This window comes from Mustelus asterias, chromosome 1 (genome assembly GCF_964213995.1).
Source record: "Mustelus asterias chromosome 1, sMusAst1.hap1.1, whole genome shotgun sequence".
Taxonomy (NCBI): domain Eukaryota; kingdom Metazoa; phylum Chordata; class Chondrichthyes; order Carcharhiniformes; family Triakidae; genus Mustelus; species Mustelus asterias.
The window spans coordinates 108,556,227-108,565,686 of NC_135801.1; positions in this window are offsets into that span (position 1 = coordinate 108,556,227).

A 9,460-nucleotide genomic window follows, 5' to 3' on the forward strand; every position below is an offset into this window, starting at 1 on the left:
CCCAGAAGGGAAGCTCCCCCCTCCCCCGCACCCCCACTCCAGCGTGGGCTTCCTGGCAGAGTGGGATGGATTCAATGGGTAATCCCATTGACAGTGGCAGGACCGGAAGATTCTGCTACTGGCCAATGGCAGGCCTCTTCCCATTGCTGAGAAACCCTCTGTGGGAAGGGCCCTTGTTTCAAATCAAGGATCTTCCTTGACCTTAAAGTGAGACTTTGTTTCTATCTCCATGGATGCTACCAGATCTGTTGTGTTTTTCAAGTATTTTCTGTTTTTGTTTTTAGATTTCCAGCATCTGCAGTACCTTGCTTTTGTTTGGTGCCTCCGTATGCCTTTTTTAATATGTTGACTAGAACTATATGCTGAACCCCAAGGGTGCTCTATCCTATTATCCATAGTGCTTGGGTTCCTTTTGTTGTGGCCTTATTATTTGTTATGTAAAGGGCCCTTGAGACCATTGAGTCCATACATCCGCAGATTATTTACAATTGTACTATCATTGGTGGTACCTAAACCATTAGATCTCATAGTAAAAATTTCTTAAAAGCATCTCTCTGCCCATTAAGGTAGATCAAGTCTTGCTTTCAGATATTCATCTAATTTTACTTCATACATTGTTCACCTTTATAATGGATCTTCCATGCATCTAATATTATTGAAACATCTTTCTCTGTACTTACATTAGAATCCTCAATCCATTTAGCACCCAGAGCAGATCATGTTATTCAGAGGATCCATAATATATCAGTTCCCTGTCAACATTTGTAAGATATTTTCATAATTTATCTGGCCCCTCTCCTTGTCTACTGCTGAGCTCTCTGCTCTCTCTACCATTCCTCCCTGCCAGGCCCTCTGAAAATATTGTGCTTTTTCCAGCATCTTAATTATTTATTAATACTGGTAAATTGCTGATTTCACAGGAGACGTACAAAAGAATTGTTACAGGTAAAGGGAAACTTGCCAAATCAATAAAGCTGATTCATACTTGCAGAGCTTTTGGCAAAGCTATACGTAAAGTACTTTCAATTAAGCAAAAAGCCACAAAAATCAATTGTAGAACATGAAACTGACAAAATCAGCAAAATTATCACTACCTGTATTTTATATGCATGCTCTATTAACTACTCTCTCTCTCTACCTGCCCTGCCACCTTCAATGATCTGTGCGCATATACACTCAGGTCTCCTTGTTCATGTTCCCTTTAAGAATTTTACCCTTTATTTTATATTGCCCCTTCATGTTCTTCACCACCTCACGCTTCACTGCATTGAACTTCATCTGTCACCTATCTGCCACTCCACCAACTTGTCTATGTCCTTTCGAAGTTCTGCATTATCCTCTTCACAGTTTCTTTAATTCATTTATGGGATGTGAACATTTTTGGCTAGGCCAACATTAATTGCCCATTCCTAATTGCCCTTGAGAAGATGGTGGTGAGCTGCCTACTTGAATTGCTGCAGTGCTTGTGCTGTAGGTACTCCTACAGTGCTGTTAGGCAGAGAATTCCAGGATAAGAAAGGCTGTGGCATAGTGATATTGTCGCTGAACTAGTAATCCAGAGATCCAGGGTAATGCTCTGGAGACCCAGGTTCAAATTCCATCATGGCAGATGGAGAAATTTGAATTCAACAAAAATCTGGAATTGGAAGTCTAATATCAACCATAAAACCATTGTCGATTGTTGTAAAAACCTATCTGGTTCATTAATGTCCCTTTAGGGAAAAAAACATGCTGTCCTTACCTGGTCAGGCCTACATGTGACGCCAGATCCACGGTAATGTGGTTGTCCTGAGGGATAGGCAATAAATGCTGGCTCATCTAATAGTGCCCACATCCCATGAACAAATATAAAGAAAATATAAGCGAAAGAATGGGCAATATATTTGCAAGTCTGGAAGGTGAACAAATTGGCAGAGAATTTCCAGGCGGTGGTGTTTCCTTGTGTCTGTTGCCCTTGTCCTTCTCGTGGGTTCACTCTTCCTGACCTGATTAGGTCATTAAACCACTTTCTGCACTAAGTTGCATCCTGGCGTATGTGACTACACTCGCCTCTTGGGCAACCTCCAACCACACCTTTTTTGTTTCTGCTGTCGGTTTCTTCCCCTCATTGCTGCTGGATAGTATCTCTATCTGGCTTTGCATAGCCTCCAGCAGCATATTAATGGAAGTTAAATTGTACTGCGATACTGTCCCAGAATGCTTCAACTCCATTCTTTAATTTGTTCTTCTTGCCAACACCTCCAAATTGGATCTTTGGTGTGGCCTTTAAATGAATTGAGATTGTATCGTGAGGGTTATAATCACACCCGTTACTGCAGATTGGATGGCATTTTTGACAGTAAGATTATAATTACGTGGCTGAGATAAATAGCCACTGATAGATGCACTGAAGGAGGTAATGGCCTAGTGGTATTATTGCTAGGCTATTAATCCAGAAACTCAGCTGATGTTCTGGGGACCCAGGTTGGAATCCTGCTACAGCAGATGGTGGAATATGAATTAAATGAAAATATCTGGAATTAAAAATCTATTGATGACCATGAAACCATTGTCAATTGTCGGTAAAACCCATCTGGTTCACTAATGTCCTTTAGGGAAGGAAATCTGCCATCCTTACCTGGTCTGGCCTCCATGTGACTGCAGAGCCATAGCAATGTGGTTGACTCTTAACTATCCTCCAAGGGCAACGAGGGATGGGCAATAAATGCTGGCCAGCCGGCAATGCCCATGTATCATGAATGAATAAAAAAAATACTTCTGGGGTTTCCATCAGATATCAGACATAACAACCCCCAACTCCGAGTATATCTCCCAGTTAATATCAGGGCTACTTGCACCTAAAAGTCAGAGTGCTAAGGCAAGGTTAAAATGGTCAGGAGACTGCTGTGAAAAGTTCTGCACTGAACTGTAGGGCAGGATGCAGGAGGATAAGTGAGATTATGTAAAACAACCCACTGAACTGGTATAGCATTGTGTTTTGCTTTGTAACATTTATGCAAAGGCAACTTTTACCAATTGAACTGTGTGTACAGTCTACCCTACTATGGGGAAAAAAGTAATTGCTGAAACAATCCAAACTTTATCTTGGGAAGGGTGAGTGAAAGAGGCACAAATACTTGAATCAAATTTCTCTTCTACACTTTCTAGTTATATTCCTATGGGTTCTATTGCTACTGATCTGGGTCACACTAATGTACAAGTGGATTTGGGACAATGCGAGTAATTTCTTATAAAATTCAGACTCACAGACCACTTATGTGAGCGAATGATACCACGAGAAGATATCTGCTGCGCTTCTGAATTCATAACTGGGAATAATCTTGAGATAACTAAATCTAGTTTTTATTCCTTATCTTCTAAATGTGACAAGTTTGTTTCATCGCAATTCAATTTATTGCAATTTCCACATATATGCTAGAGAACGTTCAAAAATCCTGCTTTATTGAGACCTGTCACCTTTGACCTCAATGTTTCCACCTCTCAATTTGGTTGGCTTTAGTGATGAAGGTGCTGAAGTGAATTTCAACTCTTTGTAGCGAGGAATAGTTGATTTTCCAGACGGCTAAACTAAAAAAGTAGCACGTGACTTGCCTTTGCAGGAACAAATGGATATGTTGTTTCAAAGAATGGCCACTTCACAGAACAGTCACACAGAACAATTACATTTACATTTCTGAATTGCAAGTTTCTAGGATTTTGAAAAGAAAAATGAACCTTTTGCAGGAATGGGAGAAATAATGAGAATCAGGATAAGAAAGGGGAATGCAAAATAAAATTGCTAGTACTGATGAACCCATCCTTAGGTGGTTTAAACATGAAAAACTCCCAGAAAATCACACTCGCTAACTGTTGAATACTGAAGTCTGACAATTCTGAGATTCAAGTTTGACATTGACATTAAGAGAGAAAACACTGGAAAATCTCAGACCAAGTGTAGACTGGGTGACCGCTTTGCTGAGCACCTTCAGTTTGTGCGCAATCAGGACCCGGACCTTCTGGTTGCTTGATGTGGAGATGCCGGCGTTGGACTGGGGTGAACACAGTAAGAGTTTTAACAACACCAGGTTAAAGTCCAACAGGTTTATTTGGTAGCAAATACCATTAGCTTTCGGAGTGCTGCTCCTTCGTCAGATGGAGTGGAAATGTCAATGTCATTTCCACTCCATCTGACGAAGGAGCAGCGCTCCGAAAGCTAATGGTATTTGCTACCAAATAAACCTGTTGGACTTTAACCTGGTGTTGTTAAAACTCTTTCTGGTTGCTTGCCATTTTAACACACGATCCTGCTCCCATGCCCACATGTCTGTCCTTGGCTTGCTGCAATGTTCCAGTGAAGCTCAATGCAAACTGGAGCAACAGCATCTCACCTTCCGGCTCGGCACTTTACAACCTTCTGATCTCAACGTTGAATTCCACAACTTCAGATGATTTGCTCTACCCCACATTGGCCTCCTTTGTTTTCATTCTATTTTAATTAATTTTTTTGCTGTTTTCTACCTTTTATTTCTTTACTGCCTTACCTTTTCTCCCCCCACCCCGCTTCCCCTTTTCTACATTCTACCTCTGTCCCCTCTTTCTCTCTCTCTTTCCCCACCGCCGCCCCCTCCCCCCCCCGCAACATCGTCATCTGTCACAGTTTACAGCTTCTCTGCTGTTTGGCCATTCACACCCTTTATTCTCTCTGTGGACAGCTATTAGCAGTTATTTCCCCTGGTTTCTACAGCTATGACTCATCTTTCAGTCCCTCATCCTGCAGTATAAATATCTTCCACTTTCTATGCCTTTTAGCTTTGACAAAGGGTCATCTGGACTCGAAACGTCAGCTCTTTTCTCTCCTTACAGATGCTGCCAGACCTGCTGAGATTTTCCAGCTTTTTCTCTTTTGGTTTCAGATTCCAGCATCTGCAGTACTTGCTTTTATTTTGACATTGACATTGTCAGGGCTGACATTGTTGTGACAAAAACAGAAAATGCTGGAAAATCTCAGCAGGTGTGACAGCGTCTGTGGAGAGAGAATAGGACCAATGTTTCGAGCCTTGATAATGTCATCCAAACTCGAAATGTACAGGGACAGCCCGGGAAATTACCGACCGGTGAGTCTAACCTCAGTGGTTGGTAAGTTGATGGAGAGGATCCTGAGAGACAGGATTTATGATCATCTAGAGAAGTTTAGTATGATCAAAAGTAGTCAGCACGGCTTTGTCAAGGGCAGGTCATGCCTTACGAGCCTGGTTGAGTTCTTTGAAAATGTGACCAAACACATTGACGAAGGAAGAGCGGTGGATGTGGTCTATATGGACTTCAGCAAGGCGTTCGATAAGGTCCCCCATGCAAGACTTCTTGAGAAAGTGAGAGGGCATGGGATCCAAGGGGCTGTTGCCTTGTGGATCCAGAACTGGCTTGCCTGCAGAAGGCAGAGAGTGGCTGTGGAGGGGTCTTTCTCTGCATGGAGGTCAGTGACCAGTGGAGTGCCCCAGGGATCTGTTCTGGGACCCTTGCTGTTTGTCATTTTCATAAATGACCTGGATGAGGAAGTGGAGGGATGGGTTGGTAAGTTTGCTGACGACACCAAGGTAGGTGGTGTTGTGGATAGTTTGGAGGGATGTCAGAAGTTGCAGCGAGACATAGATAGAATGCAAGACTGGGCGGAGAAGTGGCAGATGGACTTCAACCCGGATAAGTGTGTGGTGATCCATTTTGGCAGATCCAATGGGATGAAGCAGCAGTATAATATGAAGGGTACCATTCTTAGCAGTGTAGAGGATCAGAAGGACCTTGGGGTCCGGGTCCATAGGACTCTTAAATCGGCCTCGCAGGTGGAGGATGCGGTCAAGAAGGCGTACGGCGTACTGGCCTTCATTAATCGAGGGATTGAGTTTAGGAGTCGGGAGATAATGCTGCAGCTTTATAGGACCCTGGTTAGACCCCACTTGGAGTACTGCGCGCAGTTCTGGTCACCTCATTACAGGAAAGATGTTGAAGCCATTGAAAGGGTGCAGAGGAGATTTACAAGGATGTTGCCTGGATTGGGGGGCATGCCTTATGAGGATAGGTTGAGGGAGCTTGGTCTCTTCTCCCTGAAGAGACGAAGGATGAGAGGTGACCTGATAGAGGTTTACAAGATGTTGAGAGGTCTGGATAGGGTAGACTCTCAGAGGCTATTTCCAAGGGCTGAAATGGTTGCTACGAGAGGACACAGGTTTAAGGTGCTGGGGGGTAGGTACAGAGGAGATGTCAGGGGTAAGTTTTTCACTCAGAGGGTGGTGGGTGAGTGGAATCGGCTGACGTCGGTGGTGGTGGAGGCAAACTCGTTGGGGTCTTTTAAGAGACTTCTGGATGAGTACATGGGATTTAATGGGATTGAGGGCTATAGATAGGCCTAGAGGTGGGGATGTGATCGGCGCAACTTGTGGGCCGAAGGGCCTGTTTGTGCTGTGGCTTTCTATGTTCTATGTTCTATGTCTCTTCTGCCTTCATCCTTTTCTCCTCCAGAACCATGATAGGGTCCCTTGACCTCAAATTCCACCTTCCACACCACCAGCATCCTCATTCAACAATTTATTCTTCACCTTTTTCTGTTCCAATGCAATGCCACCCTGGAACATATATTCTCCTCCCCTTTCACTATTCCATAGGAAGTGATCATTTTACAAGACCCTGGTACACTTTTCTATCACCCTGAAAATGGGCTCCACTTCACACAGCATCTTCCCATGCAGGTGCAGAAGATGCAACACCTGTCTTTTTCTCTCCTACTCTCCTACTCTCCCAGATTTCAATCACTCGTCCTTGGTGAAACAGGGATTTACTTATTTCAATTTATAAGGCTGTATTCACTGCTCATAATGCATCCTCCTCTATAATGGGGAAACCAAACAGTGCGGCATGGTGGCACAGTGGTTAGCACTGCTGCCTCACAGTGCCAGGGACCCCGGTTTGATTCCAGCCTTGGCTCACTGTCTGTGTGGAGTTTGCACGTTCTCTCCATGTCTGCGTGGGTTTCCTCCTGGTGCTTCAGTTTCTTCCCACACTCCAAAGATTAGATTGATTGGCCATGATAAATTGTCCCTTAGTGTCAAAGGAATTGGAGGGTAAATATGTAGGGTTATAGGGATAGGACCTGGGTGGGATTGTTGTCGATGCAGGCTCGATGGGCCAAATGGCCTCCTCCTGCACTGTAGGGATTCTATGAATCAATTTTGGGTGACTCCTTTACTCTGCACCTCCATTCAATCCGTAGGCATGACCCTGAGCTTCTGATAACTTGTCAATGTAATTCTCTGACCTGCCCCACTCTGAATTTTAGGACCCCAGCTTTCCACACTGTCCCAGTGAAGCGCAACAGAAGCTCACGGAATAGCACGGCAAGGTTTGTGAAAAACGATCTGTCTATACCGGTTCTGAATGAGGTGAGCAGCACCCAGATTTGATGCATCCACCTCTCATGAATGATTGCAGCAACTGGTCAAGTGTGTCGTGCACTGCATCCTTCTTCTTTATGCTGCCAGCTGTCTCTGTGCTCAGTGGAGGCAAAGCATGTGCACAACCACATGGCGCAGCCAGCCTGCTCTTCTTAAAAGGATGACGCATTACTGAACTGAAGGCTGCTGATAAAATGATTTTGCAGGGCTGAAGCTGCTGGGAAAAGGTACAGCTGGCAATGGAGAGAGCTCCAAACTCTTGAAGGCATTTGTCACACAGGTGTAAGCCAGGAAAGAGGCCATGTTTCCATGAGGGTGTGTTGTTGGGGGTGGCGGTGTGCTGTGGAGGTGAATGGGATGGGGCAGGAAACAAGAAGAACACCCTCTGAAGGGAATGGGAGCAGGTTGTCAGGGATGCAAATCCCCAGAATCTGACTCTTGACAATTTGATTTGATATGATTGATTATTGCCATGTCTATTAGCCCCATCTGGTTCACTAATGTTCTTTAGGGAAGGAAATGTGCCATCCTTACCTGATCTGGCCTCAATGTGGCTCCATAGCCTTAGCAATGTGGTTGACTCTCAAATGCCCTTGGGCAACGAGGGATGGGCAATAAATGCTGGCCAGCCAGCGACACCAATGTCCCACAAATTAATTACAAAATTAGTATGCAGTGAAAAGTATTGTTTCTTGCATGCTATACAGACAAAGCATACCATACATAGAGAAGGAAAGGAGAGAGTGCAGAATGTAGTGTTACAGTCATAGCTAGTGTGTAGAGAAAGATCAGCTTAATATGAGGTAGATCTGTTCAAAAGTCTGATGGCAGCAGGGAAGAAGCTGTTCTTAAGTCAGTTGGTACGTGACCTCAGACTTTTGTATCTTTTTCATGATGGAAGAAGGTGGAACAAAGTATGTCCGGGGTACGTGGGGTCCTTAATTATGCTGGCTGCTTTTCCGAGGCAGCAGGAAGTGTAGACAGAGTCAATGGATGGTTGGTTGGTTTGCATGATGGACTTGGCTTCGCTCACAACCCTTTGTATTTTCTTGCAGTCTTGAACAGAGCAGGAGCCATACCAAGTTCTGATACAACCAGAAAGAATGCTTTCTATGGTGCATTTGTAAAATTTGGTGAGAGGTTAAGCGGACTTGCCAAATTTCCTTAGCCCTGAGGAAGTAGAGACATTGGTGGGCTTTCTTACCTATAGCATCGGCATGGAGGGACCAGGACAGGGTTTTGGTGATCAGGACACCTGAAACTTGAAGCCCTCGACAATGACGAGATGGCAGCAGTGGCAAAAAGGTTTAGCAACCTCATACATGGTCAAGGTGAGCAAATACATCTTCACAACACATCTCACATACACCACAACACACAACTTGTCACATTGTTCAATGTATCACTCATTTATTAGTCATTCAGAATCTCTCTCTGAACATCAGGATTCATGAAAACTATTCAGACACACCACTTTACCCCCCCCACACCTCTCACTGTCTGCAGCTATTCAGCTGTGTGGGGCACATCATTTAAACACGTCAATCAGAAGAAAGTGACCCATAACACCAGGGAAACCCGGGAAACCATCAGACGGCCAAGATGACTCCATTCCCTCAGCTTCCTTGAGGAGATAGAACATAGAACAGAACATAGAACAGTACAGCACAGAACAGGCCCTTTGGCCCACGATGTTGTGCTGAGCTTTATCTGAAACCAAGATCAAGATATCCCACTCCCTATCATCCTGGTGTGCTCCATGTGCCTATCCAATAACCGCTTAAATGTTCCTAAAGTGTCTGACTCCACTATCACTGCAGGCAGTCCATTCCACACCCCAACCACTCTCTGCGTAAAGAACCTACCTCTGATATCCTTCCTGTATCTCCCACCATGAACCCTATAGTTATGCCCCCTTGTAATAGCTCCATCCACCCGAGGAAATAGTCTTTGAACGTTCACTCTATCTATACCCTTCATCATTTTATAAACCTCTATTAAGTCTCCCCTCAGCCTCCTCCGCTCCAGAGAGAACAGCC